Source organism: Podarcis raffonei, chromosome Z (assembly GCF_027172205.1).
Source record: "Podarcis raffonei isolate rPodRaf1 chromosome Z, rPodRaf1.pri, whole genome shotgun sequence".
Taxonomy (NCBI): domain Eukaryota; kingdom Metazoa; phylum Chordata; class Lepidosauria; order Squamata; family Lacertidae; genus Podarcis; species Podarcis raffonei.
Window position 1 is genome coordinate 8520342 of NC_070621.1, and position 22105 is coordinate 8542446.

The window sequence follows — 22105 nt, forward strand, 5'->3', positions numbered from 1 at the left end:
TTTTCTTTCCATGCATCCTACTGTATCACCCTACTTTAGGGACATCCCAAGAAAATAGTGAATCTCTCTCTCTCTCTCCACTCCAACCCCCCCTCCCGAAACTAGTCCCTGGGTTGGCTAATGGCTCCAGCATGTGTGCTTCTGTCGGAAGTGAGAACTGCATGTAAAGTTATCAGACATCCATCCATCAGAGTAAGTGGCTCTCTCCTCTCACCTTGCCCCACACATTGTTAAATGCTTTGTAGAGCAGTTAAAAGCTGATGCTGCTAGATGATTCATTGCAAACCCACACAGGGGCTGTGGAGTGGCTGAATCAGCACAGGGATATATATATATATATACACATACACACACACACACACACACACACACATAATGGGTTGGGAACGCTGTGGTGGAGTGAACCTCTTTCCAAATTTGAGTGAGTTTATCTGGGGGTGGGGAAATATGCAAAATAATTTTTGGAGTCCTTACAGGATCCTGATGGAGAAGGTAGTACTGTTAAACTACATGAAAGAATCTCCTGGAACTGTTTTCAGCAGATGCAAAAGAGATGGTGAAGAAGGCCTTCTTTACTCTCATTATTGCCACTTGGTAGGCTCAACATTGAACTCTAACCTGTGTTTTCACCAATGGTGCTCTAGCAGTCTCGGCGATTATTTCATCACCCCATGCCCCCCCCCATTTTTCCTGAGGCAGTCTGAGCTCCACAGCATCAGAGAGGCAGAGACGGAGCAAGGGGTGGGTGGTGGGTGTGGGCTGCCCCGGGTGTCACCACTGAGGGGGGTGACGAAATGCCAGGCGGCACTCACAGCGGGGCCTACAGTGCGCCTGAGCCACACGTCTCTCCTGGAAGAGACATGGTGGCTTGGGTGTTCACAGGCTCCACGCTGCCCAAACGGTCCACCCGCTGCCTCTCTCCACCCCACCCCCCAGCTGTGGGAGGAAGCAGGCAGACTCTGAAGACCCTGAGGCACCCGAGCGGCTTCCTCCGCCGTTGCAGAGAGGGCACTTTGGAGACAGACAGTTGATAGCCCTGGTTAACTCTGCATTCCAGGGGGCCACCATGGAATCAGCTGAGAGGCCATCAACATGAGATAATGTATCCCCTACTATTTGGACCATTCAAATTGGTCCCACCTCCCTGCAGAGGGGAAGGGTTGCCTAGAAGTCTAGTTGCACCAGGAATTGATCTGACCATGGCACTTCTTTTGTTTCACTTTTACTTAGTGTCCGACCACCCATGTGCACAGAGGTTAAGGCATGTCCAAGGCTTTGTGTAGTAGTAGTAGTAGTAGTAGTAGTAGTAGTAGTAGTAATAATAATAAATTTTATTTATACCCTGCCCTCGCCAGCCAAGGCCGGGCTCAGGGCGGCTAACAACGAGTTGAATGTATACAACTTAGATTAAAATACAGCATTGAAACATTAAAACAATTAAAATGCAGCCTCATCACAGGAGGAGAAAGGAAAAGAATAAAGAAAGAGGGGGAGGGAATCAAATTGACTCCAAGCCAAAGGCCAGGCGGAACAACTTCGTCTTACAGGCCCTGTGGAAAGAAATCAGATCCTGCAGGGCCCTGGTCTCATGAGACAGAGCGTTCCACCAGGCCGGGGCCAGTGTTGAAAAGGCCCTGGCTCTGGTTGAGGCTAATCTAACTTCCTTAGGGCCCAGGACCTCTAGGGTGTTGCTATTTATGGACCTTGAGGCTCTCCGTGGGGCATACCGGGAGAGGCAGTCTCGTAGGTACGAGGGTCCTAGGCCGTGAAGAGTAGGACCATTTTATCCACCCTAGTTGTACTTCCCCAGCCATTATATTGGCTAGGCCGTACTTTCGAGGCAGCCCTGGCCCTCTCCCCTTAAAACCAAATGAACTTATAGAAAACTAATTTAAAAAGTACACATAACAATTTAAAAACGATTTGATTTAAAAACAATTTAAAAACATCCCTCACCCCATTAAAATATTAAAACGGGGAGGATTTTGTAAAGGAATGGAGAGGAGGTAGGACCACGAGAATCTCTGCTCATTGTCTGTCTCTGTTGACAGGACTGCCTCCTTCTGGTCACATTGGGAACTGACACTCGCCCAGCAATTCAAGCTGAAACATCCGGCAGAAACACCTTGAAGGCAGCCCTCAAGGACCCCCTGGGATGGGGCTTTGCCCATGATCTTGTTCGAGCACTCCACAAGGGTGTTGTGAATGTCCTTGGCCCAAGACAAGGTAGCTCAGTCAATAGATCATGAAACTCTTATCCGCAGGGTCATGGGTTTGAGCCCCACATTGGGTAAAAAGATTCCTGCATGGCAGGGGGTTGGGCGGGATGGCTCTCATGGTCCTTTCCAACTCTACAATTCTATGATTCTAAGAGGTCTGGGACTTGATCAAGCTGAGACACTGAGTGTAGGGGAGGCTCTCTACCTAGACCGTGCCCAGCTTGGTAGCTGTCAGCATGGGGGTCAGTGAGTGCCTGCCACTGTCAAAACTCTGGGAGAGGCACCTGTAGACCAAGTGTAGCCACAACTCCAGCTGGTTGCGCAAGGCATAAAATTCCTCGAATAAAAATTGCAGCTGACTCTATTCACCTAAGCATCTGCTTTTGAGATGCCCCAGCTATCAACAAAGCATATACTTTTCATGAGCACTGGAAAACTAGTTCACACTTGTGTGTGCACACATGCACACACTGGATATATGGTGCTGCCTTAAGAGGACTGTGCTAGAGAGTCCTGGCAGCCTTAATGATCTGATGGGGTGTGTGGGGTGTGTGTGTGGGTGGGTGGGTATTAACAAAAATATAATGAAATGTGCAATATTCCTTGGGGAAATGCTCTCCCCTCTGAATCATTTGATGCCTTGAGCTGAGTTTCCTACACACACACACACACACACACACACACACACAGAGTCCCTTAGTGGGGAGGAAAGGGGGTGCGGTTATGCCTTCCTCTCATCATAAATTACATGCAAATGCCTTTTGTGCCTCCGCTCCTATATATGTGAGTGCCTGTGTCTTTCACACAAGCAAGCGCAGGGTCCAGAGAGGACCTGTGCCTTTAATTTGCCAACTGCAAAACTACAGAGTCTGTGCCTTGAAGGCATCCCATTACAGTGGAATGAGCTAAGGATCTACTCAGCTATATAAACCAGCAGAAACAGCTTACTCCAACCAGAGTTTGCCTTACTGTCAAACATTCTCCCTCCCTCTCTTTTCCCCTCTCTCTGTCTTTCTCTCTCTGACTTGTCCTGTCTATACCATAGATGGGACAAGTTTTCTGAATTTTTTCCCTCAAGACAGAAGCGGACAAGAGTAAAGCATCCTATTTATCCCCTGGAGACTTGACGCAGCACAAGGAACTAACACATATCAAAGGCAAGCAGGTAAGTCTTCTCTCTAACATTGAGCATGGCATTTTTCAGGGGATGGAAAAGTAAATGTTAGAATAGGTTCCATTCTTTTATGGTTCTTTTTTTCTGAGTTGCTGGAGTTTGGACCTGGAGATGCTTTTGAGATTACTAGGTGATATAGATATAGATGATATAGATACAGATATAGATATAGATATGCAGAAATTTAAAAGTTTGTTTATTTTGTGTAATGCCAGATGGGATCAGATCTGTGTTTCTATGGTGTTTTCAGTGGATGCATAAATTAGCCAATGAATGAATGAGAGATGAAGGCATGCTAATGGAGGGTGGGCATGCACACACACATACACACAGGCACACACACCCCAATTAAAGTAGCAAAGCAAACACACAATGAAAATGGCAAGTGAGGATGGGGAAATGGGGGTTATTCATGTTTCTGAGACTTCAAGGGGTGATGGAGATTAACTGATAGCATTGGGAATGTAACCTTTTAAAGATGCAAATGAACCTTGTTCATTGTAAAGAAAGAAAGAAAGAAGCCAGTCTTGTGTTTGGCGGTGGATTCCAATTTCTTCCTGAAATGTGTGCGCCTGGCTTCCAGACCAAAAAATTTAAAGGCAAAGTTCAGCATGTAGCTTTCTTTCATTTGGCTATTGAAAACAGAGGGTGATCTGTGCCAGAGGATGGAAAATGCTTCTCTTCTCCCACCTCTCCACAGCTCTTGAAGCAAGCTGCTTTTTTTCCACACTGAGCAGCCTATCACTCTGATAGTTTTATTCATCTCTACACTTTTCTGTGCACCAGCTGGCTGAATAGTGCATTTGTGCAAGCATGGGATCTCATGAGTTGAATGAGAAGAAAAATGGGTCTGTAACCCTTGGCTTGGCTAAGTAGCTGGATCTAGCTTCTCAACTTGCCAGCTACATTCAGTAGTATAATATCTTTCAGGACAGGCTGTAGGTTTTTATTAATGGAACATTTTCTTGCCCGCTTTCCCAAGTACTTCAGAAGTCTTGTGTGATGTAGTATGGATCTGAGGCTGGCTGGTCCTATTTCATTCAGAAGCCATACCCACTGGGTTGGATCCAACAATTCTACTTGGAGTAGACCCATTGAAACTATTGGACCTAAGTTAAGCATGTTGATGATTTTCAATGGGGATCTGTTCTCCATATGGTTAATATTGTGTTCAGAAGGGTTTACTCTCACCTAAGTGTGCTTAGGCTTACAGTTTTAATTCAGAACTATCACACAGTTAAAAAGCATCAATGCTGTGAAATCCACTTTGAAGATTGCACTGAATTCTGCCTAAAGTGAAAGTTGGAATCTTAAAGGAAACTATCATAGGGTTTTTGATAAGCAGCTTTTTCACAGAGGAGAGGTTGTTTTCGACTATTAAAATCTAAGCCATTTAAAGTTGTATTCCTAACTAAACACCCCATCAGACATAACAGAAAATGTGTCTGAGGAAATGCCTGAAGGATCATGTTGCATCTACCACTCAGTCCCATGGGAGAGAGAGCAGTAGCCTGACCTTATGAGTGTTTGCTCCAAACTAACTCCCGGTTTGCTTAATAGAATTACTCTCAATGAAGTAAGATTAGATTCACAACACTGCAGTCTTAAACACCGTGGATGGGGAACTGGTTTCAGACTAAAATAATGATAAAATAAAGCTTCCCCACTCAGGCAAGCGGGGCTACACTGCACAACCTGCCTACCTGTGCAGGTGAATCCCCCCAACAATGGGAGGTCATTCAGCAAGGGGGCCAGGGACACAACAGTGAGGCCAGGCTGGGCTCTAGGACCCAGAGACCCCCAGCAGCAGGTAGAGTGCGATGGGGATCCCTGCATGAGGGTGCCTGGTTTGCACCCCCTCAACATCATGTGCTCAAGGCCATGGCACCCCTGATCCCACCACGCTACACCCCTGCTTTGTACGGTAGACTAGTTTCACTCACACTTCCCTCTCTGTTTTCCACCCAGGCAACAAAAAGGCACCATCCAAGTTTAAGGACATATCCCAGCTGGGGAGGCAGAGTCCGGGGGGGGGGGATGCTCAAGGAGGGTATGATGTAAGGCTGGGAAGGGGATATGGCTGGGTAAAAGAAGTGTCACTGAGGACAATGGCAATGGTGGCCTCCAGCTAGCGAGGTCTAGAGGACTGCATTTGGGATAAGTCCCATTAAACTCACTTCTGAGTAAATGAAAAGAGGATGCGCCAAGAACATGCATCAGAATAGGCTGTGGATTGTGCACGAGAAAGCACATGGGACACACCAGCCAGATTGCAACACATTCAGCTTACAGCCCTCCTTGTATCAGCTCCCGCTTTCAGCATCCCCTTATGAGGAAGTCTAAATACAACCCAGCCAGTAGCACATTTAGGCTTCAACTTGACACACAGTTACCCGGGAACAAGTGCTATTGAACTTAGTGCAGCTTACTCCTGACTGACTAGACTTGCCTGGGACTGCCAAGAAACTGCCTGGACAGAGGGGTGTGTGCACTTGCAACTCTCCCCGCTGCCTGCCAGCTCCTATTTCACTACTGTGTCTTATTTCATCCCCTTGCAAGCACACACAAAGCACTATGTAGTGCTCCCAGTGCTCCCAATGGCTATTGTTTTAAAGCAACTGGTAATTTATTTATGGCACAGTCTTGGATCAGCTTAATGTGCTGAAAGTATAACTGGTTCCACTTTTGCTGGGGAGAAAATGCAACCCACTAAAATAAGTAGTTCTAAATAACCTGAAGAGATAAGCACTGGCAGGATGGGAATGTAACCTTAGCAGAGAAACAATTTCCACACCTGGCTACCAGAGGTGGAAGACAGGTTTACAATGAGACCTCTCCTTCTTAATGGGATCCTACTCTCACACAAACAATCAATATTTAGCAGGAGGAATTACAAAACTCTTCAGGTTTAGAGTTCAGGTTGTGTTGGGAAGTAATGCCCTGAATACTGTAGATTAGTTTATATATTCAGTAGTACAGTTGGAACGCGGGTGGTGCTGTGAGTTAAACCACAGAGCCTAGGATTTGCTGATCAGAAGGTTGGCAGTACGAATCCCCGTGACGGGGTGAGCTCCCATTGCTCGGTCCCTGCTCCTGCCAACCTAGCAGTTCGAAAGCACGTCAAAGTGCAAGTAGATAAATAGGTACCGCTCCGGCAGAAAGGTAAACAGCGTTTCCGTGTGCTGTTCTGATTCGCCAGAAGCAACTTAGTCATGCTGGCCACATGACCCAGAAGCTGTACGCCAGCTCCCTCGGCCAATAAAGCGAGATGAGCGCCGCAACTCCAGAGTTGGTCATGACTGCACCTAATGGTTAGGGGTCCCTTTACCTTTTCCTTTAGTACAGTTGGTCCAGGGGGCAGGACCATTATTTGTGCAGCAACATCCAAATGTGTAATCAGCCTACCTATTGTCTAGGTAGGTTGCCCTTGGAAATGAGGTGGGTCAGATAAGGAGGTGATGGGACTATCTTTAGATCAGGGTTTCCCAAACTTGGGTCTCCAGCTGGTTTTGGACTTTAGCTCCCTTCCCCCCTAGTTACCAGGACCAGTGGTCAGGGATGATGGGAATCATAGTCCAACAACAGCTAGAGACCTAAGTTTGGGAAACCTTTCATTAGATGCATGATTGGGTCAGAGATTGCCTTTATGGTCCTTCCAGCTATGCAATTTGGTATGTCAGTCAATATATTAGAAGATGCAAATCGAACAACCCTCCTAGCTGGGACTGTTCTGCTTTGAAATGCCAGTGTATTAGTCTGCATGTTGAGAGTGGCCCCTTCATGTAAAAAGCTAGCACATCAAGAGAGGAGTTTTCATGTTGGTTCTTCTTTACGTGCTAATTTGCTCCGTGTCAGGAGATTCTGAAGGGAGGGGAGGGAATAAGAACTTGAGAGGGAATAAAGTAGCTGCGATCAATTCCACCATTTTTCAGACTTTAAGCTTTTGGCATGAATGGAATATTCTGGTGCATACAGAATCCACAAATTGGTTTAGTATATATCAGATTCAGAAACAGGATGTGAGCCCTAAAGATTTTGCTGAATGAAAAGGCTAGTGAGAACCTCATAAGCCTGCAAGGCTAGAAACACACAATTTGCTTGTTGGAATATAAGCCCTCTCTACTTTCTAAAGTTTAAAAGGGATTTGCTTTAAGTTTCTGAAAAACTGTAAAACTACATTTCTTATACTAATTTATTTATCAATTTTCTATCCTATATCTTCCTCCAAAAGAGACCGTATATTGGGGTGGGGGAACCTTTTCTGCCCAAGGGCCACATGCTTTCTGGGTAATTTTCTGGGGGTCACATACCAGTGGTGGATGGGGCCAGAAGGAAAAGTAGGCAGAGCAGCAAATGTGAATTTTACCATTACACAGTAGACTGGTTTCTTTACCCTCACACATCCCTCTTTGCCCTCCACCCAGGCATGTAAGAGTCATGATCAGAGTTCAAATCTAGCAAAGAAAACAAAAGGGGGATGTGAAGTGAAGTCAGTGAGGGGAGTGACCTGGGAAAAGCAGGTGTGGCTGTGAAGGGTTGTGTGGTCTAGAAAGAATCTCCAGGTGGCCTGAGGTTCCTCAACGCAATTGGAAATTATGTCTTGCAATCTCATAATTGAGGGTCAAGGAGGTGGAAAGATGTGGGATGAGGTAAAAGAAATAAGCAGAGTGGGGTACTGTAAGCTCTAGTGGGGATTTGGCCACAAGCTTCCAGAGTCCAAGAGACATATTCTTAATGTCTGCTCCCAGATATTGGAGCTCCCACCCTGGAGAAGCCAGACTGGCTCCTTCCTTGCTGTCCTTCCCCCTGAAGGTGAAGACTTTTATGCTCCAAAAGGCTTTTGGGGACTGGCTGCTTTTAATTAAAGAGCTGGTGTTGTGCTGTTTTTATTGTAAATCCTGGTATGTTTAAAATATTTAATATAGTTTAAATTGTTGTTGTTGTTTAGTTGTGTCCGACTCTTCGTAACCCCATGGACCAGAGCACGACAAGAACTCCTGTCTTCCACTGCCTCCCGCAGTTTGATCAAACTCATGCTTGTAGCTTCGAGAACACTGTCCAGCCATCTCGTCCTCTGTCGTCCCCTTCTCCTTGTGCCCTCCATCTTTCCCAGCATCAGGGTCTTTTCCAGGGAGTCTTCTCTTCTCATGAGGTGGCCAAAGTATTGGAGCCTCAGCTTCAGGATCTGTCCTTCCAGGGAGCACTCAAGGTTGATTTCCTTCAGAATGGATAGGTTTGATCTTCTTGCAGTCCATGGGACTCTCAAGAGTCTCTTCCAGCACCATAATTCAAATGCATCAATTCTTTGGCAATCAGCCTTCTTTATGGTCCAGCTCTCACTTCCATACATCACTAATAGGAAAACCATAGCTTTAACTATATGGACCTTTGTCAGCAAGGTGATGTCCCTGCTTTTTAAGATGCTGTCTAGGTTTGTCATCGCTTTTCTCCCAAGAAGCAGGCGTCTTTATTTTCGTGACTGCTGTCACCACCTGCAGTTTAAATAATATATAGTTTTAATTCTATCAATGTTTAATTGTATTTTAATGATTGATTTTTCTGTTTTTAGCAGTTCTCGTTTTCATCTGTAAGCCTTGAATCCCATCAGGGGAAAAGGTGGGGTATATATATTGTAAGGGATGTGGGTGGCGCTGTGGGTAAAACCTCAGTGCCTAGAGCTTGCCGATCACATGGTCGGCGGTTTGAATCCCCGCGGCGGGGTGAGCTCCCGTCTTTCGGTCCCAGCTCCTGCCCACCTAGCAGTTCAAAAGCACCCTTAAGTGCAAGTAGATAAATAGGGACCGCTTTATAGCGGGAAGGTAAACAGCGTTTCCGTGTGCTGAGCTGGTGCTGGCTCACCAGAGCAGCTTTGTCACGCTGGCCACGTGACCCGGAAGTGTCTCCGGACAGCGCTGGCCCCCAGCCTCTTAAGTGAGATGGGCGCACAACCCTAGAGTCGGACACAACTGGCCCGTACCGGCAGGGGTACCTTTACCTTTATATATTGTAAGCTGATTAGTCCTTCTAGCCCAGGATGCCCCAATTAGTAGACAGCAAACAGCACCTGAATGAAACAGCATCTCTTCCCTACTGCAGTTTCCAGCAACTGAGGCATGTTTCAAAAGCAGCTGCTGAAGTTCAGAAAGCAACAGGAGGAAGTTGGCTGCAGGTAGCAACACAGCAGGGGTGAACAGGTGCTTGACTAGGCAGAACCTGATATAAGATAAGGGTTGATGGAAGCAGGTTGATTAGGGTGGTAGTTGTATCAGCTGTCTAAGTGCTAAGTCTCCTCATGCTGCTGCCTTGAATAGGGATGGGGAGCATGCTGCCCTTCAGAGGCTGCTAGACTAATTTCCTGTGCAATGTTCTACTTGCTTCTTCTTTTTTAATTAGGTTTATATAGGAGAGTTGGAGGGACGGGAGCTAGAGCTATCCACTCCCTCCAGCACTTGTCTCATTCACATATTACTAGTATTGCATAAAAGAGTAAATAAAACTGAGGTTTCGTTAATAAAGAAGAAAATGTTTTTTTTTAATTTACACTTACTTCATATTTAGAAGGATAGTTTTGAATTCTAAGTCAACATGGTGGAGCTACTCTCTCGTGGCTGTCTCCTGCAAGAGAGGTGGAAGGGGCGGAGCTTGCGAGTTTGGCAGGAAACCACATAGGGGAAAATACACTGTCTCTTGCTCTCAATGCTGCCCTCTGCTGACTGTGGGCTTGCAAGGTTGCTAACACTTAACATTCTCAGGACATTTCTGACCTTAGGGATGCATGGTATCAATTTGGCTAAAGGTGTCCAAATGGACTTTGAATTGAGGATGGGAGGGAAATGTAGTGTGGTTCACATTCTAATGAAAACCTGCTTCATCTGCACTTCATGAAATAATGCACAAACTTAAATGTGTCTCCCCTGAATTTTGCAAACTGTTCCTCAAGACTTCCTTCCCCAAAAGTGGATTGCTCTGGTAACATGGCAATTGGAGGCAAGATGTAGGCAACACCAGCAAATTCCCCTCAGGGGACACACTGGTGAAGCAGCACCAAGCAAGATTGAACCCTCCTGTCTATTGCATGGCTGGTAGATGGGGAAGGAGGAAGCTCCTGCCCCTATGTTTAATTAGGGTTTAAAAATCCTATTAAACATTTGCCCCACACCCAAATTGATTTGAGGGTGGATCTTGGATTCCTCAGGTTGGCCTGGATTGGGTCAAGTGGGTGGGGGACGGTGCACAGTGTTAGTTTTTGGAGCTAGAATTTGACACGGACACGACTGCTAACCAAAAATCAACTTTGTCTGCTAGTTCAAAAACCAACAAATATCAGAGGGAAACCTGAGAATGAAACAAAAATGAAAAAGTTAGTGGCCCATTTGCTGGTGAAACACAAAGCTGTTAAGAGTGAGCAATAATCTGCTTTGTATTCAAAGGATGCTCTCAGGTTTGGCCACAGTATTTTCTTCTCCTCAGACTCTCTTTGTCAGTGGCAAATGTTCTCCACATGTGGGAAAAATTAAGAACCAGGCACTTGTCCAGGAAATCCTGAAATATCCCCCTCCCCAAATGTGATGTAAATAAGCCGGAGAGTTGGGAGTTCCTTGGCCTGACAAGAGGCTGTCTGTCTGGCAAGCAGGATGTGTGGGGAGGGTGCGGGAAGGGGAGGTGGGTTTCAGTACTGCTTTCTGAGGAGCTGAAAGGAGACTTGACATGTCTTCAGCCATAATGAGTAGGCAGAGCCTGCCATGTCCATCTAATTAAGGTTAAAATACACATTTCATTATGCAGAAACCTGATTGCCCTTTCTCTCATGAGAATGTTTCTTGTTTGATTAGAAAATGCTAGGGAGAGCTTTAAGGACTTGCAGCTGGGATTGGTGGGAGAGGGAGTCCTCTGTGTGAATAGACTGGTCTCATTCACATCAGAAGCAGGGTTGTTGTTTTTTCAGTCCAAGGGCCACATTCCCTTCTAGGCAACCTTCCAGGGGCCACGTGCTAGTATTGGGCAATGCTAGAAGCAAAAGTTAAAGCCATGGTTTTCCCAGTAGTGATGTATGGAAGTGAGAGCTGGACCATAAAGAAGGCTGATCGCCAAAGAATTGATGCTTTTGAGTTATGGTGCTGGAGGAGACTCTAGGACATTTAGAATGCAAGGCAGATGTTCTACCATTGAGCCATATCTCCTCCTCCCATGAGAAATTTGCATCCTATGTGGAGATGGCAAGGAGAGAGGCTACTTGGTGTAGCCCTGATTTGTGTTCATGTGGTGGTGTTAACTGTGAGCAGAATCGCCAAACAGGGCTGCTTAAGCACACATGTTGAGTCCAGATTAGCTGTTTAGTGTATATTTGGTAGGAATGGGTGCTCAGTGTATACAGAGTAGCAGATTCAGCTTTGCTGCTGTGAAATACATGGAACAGCGCTGTGCCAATCTGTCTCCTTGGGAGGAATTGAAAGCAACGCTAACTTACCAGTTTTGCAACTGGATAGTGTTAGTGACTTGGTGCAAACATGTGAGCTCCAGAGAGGTGATTGAGGCCACTTTGCTCCTACCCAATCATTCTGCCACTGTGCTGTTTAGTATGTCATCCAAACCCAGGCTCTTGGTTTAGCTGTTTCCAGACTAACTACAAACTTCAACCAAGGTTTGTCCTAGGGCAGGGGTAGGCAGGCTAAGGCCCATGGGCCACAAGGGGCCCATGGGGGTCGTTTAACTGGCCCACAAGCTGCCCCCGAACCGAGCCGCCTGCTCGGCGAGCCCCCATGCACTGTGCTAAACTAGCGAAACGCAGCACGGGGACTCACTTCTGTGAAGTGCCCCAACTCCCCCCCCCCATGTTTTGTGCTAAGGAAATAAGGATAGTATGAGATCCCTCAAGCTTGGACTCAGCTACATTAGTCAAGAAACAGTGTTTTGAATACGTTATAAACATCCGGCCAGATGATGCTGGAAAGAAAAAAAGAAAAGAAAAAAATTCTAAGCAATCTTCCATAGCGTTTCCCTCCCTCTTGTTAAAACGTTTTAATTTCTGACTTATTTATAGTGGTTTTCTCCCTGTGTGTAGATCCACCCAAGGTCCATTCTTCCACAGCAGAACACTGCTATCTTTTCCAAATGGAGATTTTCTCACAGAAGGCTGCTTCCATTGATTTGTTCATCTGTTGCTCATAGCTAAATGCATATTGTAGTTTTCTCCTTGCAAAATCAGTGGTGCACTTAGGGAAGGAGCTCAGGGCAGAGGTCCAGTGCAGCACTCAGCTGACTGAGCAAGGACTGGCTTACCACATTTTGAATTAAGTGCAGAAATGCATAGCACCATCATAGAGAGGGTCCAAACGAGATAATGTAAAGTTATTCTATCAATTGTTCTGGGACCTTTTTGCATACAGATGCCCTATTGCTGAGCTACATCCATCACTTAGGCAAAGAATAACTTTTTACACCATCATCCAAACACTCAAACAGGATGGGACCAACAGCTCAGAGCTGGAACAATTCTGTTCATTCCCTGTACATCTAGCGAGACTAGTGACTGGGAGTGGCCACCGAGACCATATAACACTGGTCCCAAAGACCTACATTGGCTGCCAGTACATTTCCAAGCACAATTCAAAGTGTTGATGCTGACCTTTAAAGCCATAAATGGCCTCAGCCCAGTATACCTGAAGGAGCATCTCCACCCCCATTGTTCAGCCCCGAGGGCCTCCTGGCAAGTCCCTTACTGTGAGAAGTGAGGTTACAGGGAACCAGGTAGAGGGCCTTCTTGGTAGTGGTGCCCACCTTGTGGAATGCCCTCCCATCAGATGTCAAGGAAATAAAAAACTACCTGACTTTTAGAAAACATCTGAAGGCAGCCCTGTTTAGGGAAGTTTTAAATGTTTGATTCTATTTTTAATATTCTGCTGGGAGCCACCCACAGTGGCTGGGTATAAAATTATTATTATGATGATGATGATGATGATGATGATGATGATGATGTAGCTAATGCATTTCCCTCCAGACATTTTGAACTCCCAGCATACCTAACCAGCATGGGAGAGTCAGGGAGAGTGGGAGTTATAGTCCAGATCTAGAAGGTACCACACTGGTTAACAGTGGTCTGCACGCATTCATTCTCATGTGAACAAGGCTCAGGACATTTTCAGAACTCCAAAAATCAGGGGAGAAATCTGAATGAGAAGCCTTTTATAAATATCCCCAAATTCAACAAAATTGGGGAAGGTTGCCAAATTCAAGCCATTGTTCCTTGTCTTGGCTATGGAAGACAGGATGGTCAGTTTTCCTCCTCTTCTCTCCCTCCCTGCTTCTGACATCCTTTTAAATACAAACTGTCAGCTTCTCCTTTCTGTAAATCCTTTTTCTCTTAGCTAAACAACATACACAGTGTGCCTTCAATCTCTCCACAGAAGTTTGCCATTTAGTTCCCTGGAGTGCTTCTCTGAATCCATTCCAACTTGTCAATTCTAAAACTGAAGTCACTACTCAAAAAACAAAACAAAACAAAAATCTCAATGGTGCTGAGTAAGAACAGAAACATTACTTCTACAGTCTCTGAAATGTTCCTTCCCTTTTGCTAACTCATTTCACTGTTTGACCATTTATAGTCCCAAACTAATGTTAAGACCCATTGTCATGATCAGACAAATCTAGCTGTGTGTGTGTGTGTGTGTGTGTGGATAGAGATAGATAGATGATAGATAGATGATAGATATAGAATCACATTCTGTTCCCTTCTCAGCATAAAACGGTCTTCAAGAAATGTCTGAAATTCAAAAGTGAGGATGTCTTTCAACTCTCTACTGGAAGAATATTCCATAGCATGGGACACTAAATGTCTGACTTCCAGTTGAGACCACTCAGGCATTTGTAACACAGGGGACAAGTAGCAGTGCTCCTCCATATGATCTCAGTGATTAAGCTGCACTATAAGGGCTCAGACAGTCCTTAAGGTATTCTTTTATCAACGTAAAAGGCTTGAACTTGGCCTGGTAGCCTGTGGGCCGCCAGTGCAGATGCTTCAGCAAATGTGTCACAAGCTGCTAGTAATCTGTTCCATTCAGCATTATAGCCACTGCATTCTGCAATAGCTGGAACTTCTGGATCAGGCCCAAAGGAAGTCCCAAATAAAGTGCTTTGCAGTAATCCAGCCTCAAGCTTACCTGGACTACAGTAACCAAGTTATTGTTATATGACCAGACAAAGCTGGTAAAAGGCTATCCACAGAGGTCACCAGGGCCTTTAATGACAGACCACACATTTAAAGAAGCATTAAACATAGCTTCTCCTAAAGAAAATTAGGAACTATAGTTTGTTAAGGGTGTTAGGAGACCCTTGGTCCTTTTAAGGAGCTACAATTTTCAGAGTGGTTTAACAATCAAGCCTTCTTTCCTAGGGATGCGCAGGGAGGAAGGATAAATGAATATTGAAATGAAAGTTGGAAAAGCTAATGTACTTGGAGCAGCAATGCAGGGAGGGAAAAAGAAGGAACATCTTGTGGGGGGGAGTCAGCTTTTAAATTTGAATTAATTTGGTAGTAATTTGTTTAAAATTATTGAAAATCAGTAAAATAAATAATTGTCAATCCCTCTTTCCTAGGGAACTCTGGGAGCTGTGGCTCTTTGAGGTGAATAGAGGTCTCCTAACAACTCTTAGCACCCTTTACAAAGGATGGCTCCCAGAATTCTTTGGGGAAGCCAGGACTATTCAAAATGGCATTAATACTGCTTTAAATGTACAACGTGGCCTAAATGTACCTCCACTCTCTTTTATGAGGATGGTGAGTCGATAAGTTTTCCTTCTGATGAACTTCCTGCTCCCTCCTCCTAAATAATTCCTGGGTTGCTCAGCGAGTGTTCCATCCATTGCTTGCTAAGAACATTTCTGTACTAGTGTATTTACATGTGTGGGAAGACGAAAAATCCCTTTCCACCATGCACAAGACCACATAAATGGTTCCTAGAATGCTTGTGTTAATCTCCTCCACACATCCCCACAGCTGCTTGGCCTAGTTCTGTCAGATGTGGTGAAATCAAAAAATTATCTTCTCTGGGAAGGAGAACTAGAAAGTGGAGATTCAGCACACCATCTTTCAGCAGAGGGCGCTGGCCCTTTTAGGCCTGCAGGCACATCTGAACTGCTTGTTTCCATTCTCAGCCATTGCCAGTAAAGACTGATATCACTGATTAATGCAGACATGGAAATCGGTTCCATCATACTGGGCAGTAAGAGGAAGTTAATGGTGCCCACTGGCAGGGGTGGAGTTTGGTTTTTCAAATTTCAGTGGTACCTTCTGTGAGGCCAAAATTTGGTGGCCTACCCACCCCCTTTCTGATCAATTCACTACATCATAGTTGTAAATCCCCGAGGCGCCCCTAGGCTCAACTCCCAGTGTGACGGAATCACTGCTGCCCTAAATCCGGCTCAGCCACTGGGACACTTGGGGTGGAAGGTGTGGAGCCCAGAAGCAGGTGAAACTAGAGCTGATGACATGCAGAGTTGAATTCATTCTAGTTTTTCTCCAATAATCCTCCTCCCTGCTGAGTTCTACAGGAGGCAGCAATGAGACTAAGGGGGAGGTGGAAGCTCTCAGCCAGGGCTATGTCCTGGGTTGGTTGTAAGTAAGAAAGAAGATTAGAAGAGTCTGGCTCTGGGCAGAATGTGGTTGGTGGGGCAACAGCCTCTTTGCCTTAATGGACCAGGCTTGGTGGGGTCAAACTTTTCTATTTTAAAAAAGACCAGATTGGCTTCATCCAGTGGAACAGCTATTCAGTAAGTGGATTAATAACTAGAACACCATATTCGAAAGGCCTGTAGCATACTGAACAACTGCCCCATTTTAACGCAGACTTCCCGGAATTACAAAAGCCACCCTGGCTTCTGATTCCAACCCAGAATGTCCTGAGCTTTCTTATGGTTCAGTGCTTTCTTTGGTTCTGCGCCTTCACTGACTGGCTGCCACTGACCGCCACCATACACACACAAGGAGGGCCACAACAATGTACTTCTGGAAGCCGGTGCCACTTCTGGAAGTACATCCCTGTGGCTCGCTCTCTCTCTCTCTCTCTCTCTCTCTCTCTCTCTCTCTCTCTGTGTGTGTGTGTGTGTGTGTGTGTGTGGTGGTGGCAGGCAGAGGCACATGGCAGCAGCCAGCCAGCTGACAGGCATGCCCATGCATGAGTGAGCAAAGGTAAGGTGACATCAGGTGTATGTGCGGTGGAAGTGAATGTGGGTGAAAGGTGGGGGCAAGTGGGTGGGCATCAGGCATCAGTGAGTGGGTGAGTAAGTGGTAGGATGGTGTGTGTGTGTGTGTGTGTGTCCCAATTTGCCCACCTTGAAATATTGGAGGGTGTGCTGTAGAATCTGTGATCTGTGTGTGTTTCAAAAAAGAAGTCCCAAGGATCCTGAAACTGAAACATCAGCTTTATGTTTAAACTACACATTAGCTGCTGCAATTTATTTTGAGGTGTGGGGGAGTACAAAGGGTGACAAAAAAAGAGAAAAGAATTACAAGGCCTATATGTATGAAAGCTGTAAAGGGCTTGGCATAATTCAAAGTGAAGTCATTGACAAAAAATGAGCTCCCGACTATGTGTAACTTGGCAAATGAACTTTCCAAAGGCATGTTTTAAAAAAGATCTTTTTCAGATCTTTGCCAGCTCCACATATGTCTTTTCAAAAAGGAGGGGTGGTTGGAAACAGGGTGGTGGGGAAACTGGCTGCACATGTAGTTGGGGTGTGGGGAAAACTGATCTGAAAACTCCAGTGTGTGTTTCGGCAAAGGCAAAGTACTGTTCTGCGTTGTGCTATTTTATTTTATTTATTTTATTAGACGTATATCCCACCTTTCCTCTAAGGATCTCAAGGTGGCATGTCTACTTTTCCTCCTCCCCATTTGATCCTCATAAAAACCCTGTGCAGTCGTTTAGGCTGAGAGTGCATGAATGGCCCAGGGTCATCCACTGAGTGTTATGGCTGAGCAGGGATTTTGAACCCTGATCCCCCCAGGTTGTAGTCTGACACTCTAAGCACTTTACCACACTGGCTCTCATTAGTTCTGCCAAGGTGCGGGTTGTCAGCCAGACATCATGGCACACACACACACACAAAAAGCTTTTATTGTTGCTCTGGGCAGGTGCCCTAGAATCTTGAGTTTTCATTGTTTTAGGACCTTTCTACAGAAGGCAGCATTTCAACTACGCAGAAGCCAGAGAGTTCTATACAAACAAAAAACCACATGCTCTGGTCCCTCCATTCAGGCAATCAAGAGGCATTGTCACACTTCAAGGGCATATTCCAGACAGGCAGAAACACTGGAGGAAGGTGGGGAGCAGCATCTGTGAGGTTTGTTGCCTGGATGTGTCACATTCTGCTCCAGACCCTGAGGTTGCACACCTCTGCCTTGGAGGAGTAAGCAGGTACTGGACTCCTCCAAGGCAACATCCCTGCTTAGGGGAGCCTGGCAGCCTAATGAAATGTAAGCAATGGATTTTATTGAGGGGAAATTGCAAATGGGGATTTGGTCACTTACACATCACCAAAGAAGAGGACAAAAAGGAGGTACAGAGTAGTCCAGAGTTGCAGGAGGGAAGTCAGGCTGGTTAAAGCTCAGAAGAAGTTCAGGCTTGCAAGAGAGGTTAAAAATAATAATAATAAAAGGTTTCTTCAGCTATGCCTGAAGTAATAGGAAGAACAAGCAAGTGGTAGGTCCTCTGTGTGGGGAAGACGGAAAAATGCTATTGGTGATAGAGAAAAGGCGGAACTACTCAACACCTACTATGCCTCTGTCTTCACCCAAAAGGAAAGTGATGCCCAGCCTGGTGATAACAGAGTAACTAATGTAAGGAGGGAGCTGCAGCCCAAGATAGGAAAAGAGGTAGTAAGGGAACACCTAGATACTTTAAATGAATTCAAATCTCCAGGGCCTGATTATCTGCATCCAAGGGTACTAAAGGAGCTTGTGGATGTAATCTCAGAGCCTTTGTCTATTATCTTTGAGAATTATTGGAGAACAGGTGAGGTCCCTACAGACTGGAGGTGGGCAAATGTTGTCCCCATCTTCAAAAGGGGGGGGGGAGAAAGACCCAGGTAACTACTGACCAGGAGCTTGACGTTGATACTAGGGAAGATCCTATAACAGATCAGTCTGTGAGCATTTAGAAAACAGTCAGTCTGTGAGCATTTAGAAAAGGATGCTGTGATTACTAAGACCCAACACGTGTTTCTCCAAAATAAGTCATGCCAGACCAATCCGATTTCTTTTTTTAATGGAACTACAAACTTAGTGGATCAGGGAAATGCTGTGGACATAGTGTATCTTGATTTCAGAAAGGCTCTTAACAAAGTTCCCCATGATATTCTCATGAGGAGGCTGGTAAAATGTGGTAAAATGTGGGTTGAACGAGGTAACTGTTAGGTTTAAGCTGGCCAGGCCCAAAGGAGTTGGCCAGGCCCAAAGAGTACTCATTAATGGTTATTCATCATCCTGGAAAAAAGTGACAAGTGAGGCGGTGCAGGGTTCTGTCCTGGGCCCATTGTTGTTCAACGTCTTTATAAATGATTTGGATGAAGGAGTTGAGGGGATGCTCATCAAATTTGCAGGTGACACATAACTGGGAGCAGTAGCTAATGCCGCAGAAGACAGACTCAGAATTCAAAACAATCATAACAGATTGGAGAACTGGGCACAAGCAAACAAAATAAATTTCCATAGGGACAAATGTGTCCATCTCTAGGTGCCACAATTTAAGAAAGCTGTTGACAAGCTGGAACGTGTGCAGAGGAGGGCAAACAAGATGATCTAGGGTCTGGAAGCTAAGCCTTATGAGGAACGCTTGAAGGAGTTGGGTATGCTTAGCCTGGAAAAGAGGAGACTGAGAGGAGATATGATAGCCATCTTCAAATATCTAAAGGGCTGTCACATGAAACAGGGAGCATGCTTGTTTACTCCTTCTCTGGAGGCTAGAAATTGAGGCTATGTCTTCAAGTTACAAGAAAGAAGATTCTGACTAAACAGTCGAAAAAACTTTCTGACAGTAAGAGCTGTTCGACAGTGGAACAGACTCCTACAAGAGGTGGTGGGCTCTCCTTCCTTGGAGGTTTTTAAGCAGAGGCTGGATGGTCATCTGTCATAGATGCTTTAGCTGAGATTCCTGCATTGCAGGGGGTTGGACTAGATGACTCTTGGGTCCCTTCCAACTCTAAGATTGTATGATTCTATGCAATTAGTATATGCTGATTTATGCAAATCTGGAAGTAATTACTATACTTTAAGCAGAAATCAAATGCATCTTACTCTAGTGGGGAAGACATTAATTAGGTGGTCGGTGTGCTTCCTTGGTCTGCTAACCAGGTGCTTACTGTTGGTGGGCAGCTTCCCTGGACCATAGGAAGCTACCTTTTACTGAGTCAGATCTTTGGTCCATCTAGCTTCAGTTAGTGTCACTGCTCATTAGTCATTGGTCCATCTAGTCAGTGCCAGTGGCTTTTCAGGGTTTCAGGCAGAATTCTCTCCCATCCCTACCTGGAGACACCAGGAATTGAACCTGGGACCTTCTGCATGCAAAGCAGATCTTTCACCACTGAGGTATGCCTCATGCTGCTTTCCCTTCTTAGGGCAGTTTATCTGCAATCACATGCCCCTAAACTTAATCAGAAACCAGTTTCTCTGTTATTATACGCAGACGATGCTGTTCTACTATCATTAACGAGCTTGGGTCTGAAACGTCTTATATCTTCTCTGATCCTTTACTGCGAATGTAACAAGCTCTCTATAAATTATGAGAAGACAAAAATTTTGGTCTTCTCGAATGGTTGGAAATTAGAGAAATGGAAAATAAGAGGGCAGGAAATCCAACAAGTGAAAATCTATAGGTATCTGGGAATCTTATTCCAGAGCAATTTAGGGTGGGCAAATCATCGCACAAATGCCATAAAACAGGCAAAGTGCACCTCATCAGCTGTTGCCCGTTTTTATTATCAGAAAGGCAATCAATTTATTCCTGCGGCCAATCAGATATTCCAAACAAAAGTGCAATCCCAGATATTCTATGGAATCCCGCTATGGGTCCAAGCATATAATAGTGATCTAAAAAAGATTCACTCCAGCTTTCTGAGACGTATTCTTGGACTCCCAACTGTGATCAAATATGAAACAATGTGTGCAGAAATAGGCATACACACAATGGAATATTGGGCCTGGTCCACCTCAATAAAGTACTGGTTACGCTGCCATTTTCGCTGCCCTCCATCAAGTCTGCTCGCTGATTTGCTCAAAGACTCCTACAAATCAAGATGGTATCAGTACCTCGAAAAAAAGATTGAATCTTTAGGCATCGAGCTGGAGCCCCTGTACAATTCTAATGAGCAATACATTTTCCATAATATCCTAACTAGACTAAAGGATGTCGAGAGGCAAAATATTATGGCAGCTGTAAACAAAATTTGTTCGCCCATATTCTATGATTTAAATATCTTAGATAACAGAGCCAATTACGTCACCAAATTAATAATTCCAGCCCAACGTAGGGCCTTTATGCTGGCCCGTTTGAATGTTTTTCCCTCAGCATTTGTCAGGGGAAGATATCAAAACATCCCCAGAAACAAGAGATTCTGCAGATGTTTTATGAATGTCCCGGACACGGTAGAGCACATTCTCTTTCAGTGCCCATTGTACAGTACGCTCCGTCAACGCGTGCTGTCCCCTCTTTTGGGTGGTCTGGAGCCCCAACAAGGTGAATGTGTGGGATTCTGCCTATCCGACGTTGACCAAAGGGTAACGGCGGGGGTAGCCGAGTTTTTGGTAGTAGCCCTCCAAGGAGCGGGTTAGCAAGGAAAACCACTGATTTTATATGTATATATATATATATGTATGTAGCCAACTGCTGCCTTTCTGTATATATCTCAAGGCTTTTATATGTTACTTTCTCTTTTATCGTTTTATTTGTATAATGCCTAATAAAGGTTTGAATAAGTAATCTGCAATCCAGACTTGGACTAGACAGTTATTCAAATGGAGGATTCCTTCAAACAGGCTTCCTTCCCAAGTAGAGGACCTTCCTGTGCAAATTAGGGTACATGGGCACCCTAGGTGGGGTAGCTGAATTTTCAGCAGGTTCTAATCTAAGGGCACGACACTGCCTGTAATGAGCTTGCAGGGGCAGAGTGAGTGAGTGAGAGTTTCCAAAGAGAAGCTGGCAGGGAGGCGGGGAAGCAGGTTTTTTGCTTTCCAGGGAGTCATTTTGTGTGGCCTACTTCTGAAGCTCCATTTCCATTTTTAGAACAGAGTTAATGTCCCCCCTCTTCACTCTGATCGTTGCTGCTCATTGTGCCATGGTGACCTGCTGTTTTCAATCTATGGCCTTTGTATAAACTGGATCTACCCGAGGCCCTTTATGGACAGGCCCTGGAAAAGGGTGGAACATAATAGCAATGGCTTTGCTGATAAGAGGCAAGCTTACCGGTGGGTAAGGGTGGGAAATGCTGTCCATGTTAGTTGACCTCCATTTCTCATTTAGTGCTCCACATCAGTTTGCACTTCTTTTTAAAGTCCTCATGAACATTCATCAGCATTTTAGTGTAATTTTTTCCTAATATGTATATTTTTGAATGTAGTTTTTGCCTACTATACAAATTTTTGCAAGATCATTTTCTCCAACATAATGCATTTATTCACATGCTATTTCCACTAATATATGCATTTCTATGCACAGTTTACCTT

General features: G+C 45.1%; 1 protein-coding gene across 3 annotated transcripts in view; it reads left to right on the plus strand.

Annotated features, from left to right (window-relative positions):
• The first annotated feature begins 2996 nt into the window (after window positions 1-2996).
• TNC (tenascin C) overlaps window positions 2997-22105 on the plus strand; it is an 83826-nt gene continuing 64717 nt past the window's right edge. Inside the window, exon 1 of one of the 3 annotated variants that reach the window (XM_053373405.1) lies at window positions 2997-3384. The gene's annotated coding sequence lies outside the window, so the exon portion shown is untranslated. The remainder of the gene's footprint in view (window positions 3385-22105) is intronic. The other 2 variants (XM_053373403.1, XM_053373404.1) reach the window with 2 other exon arrangements.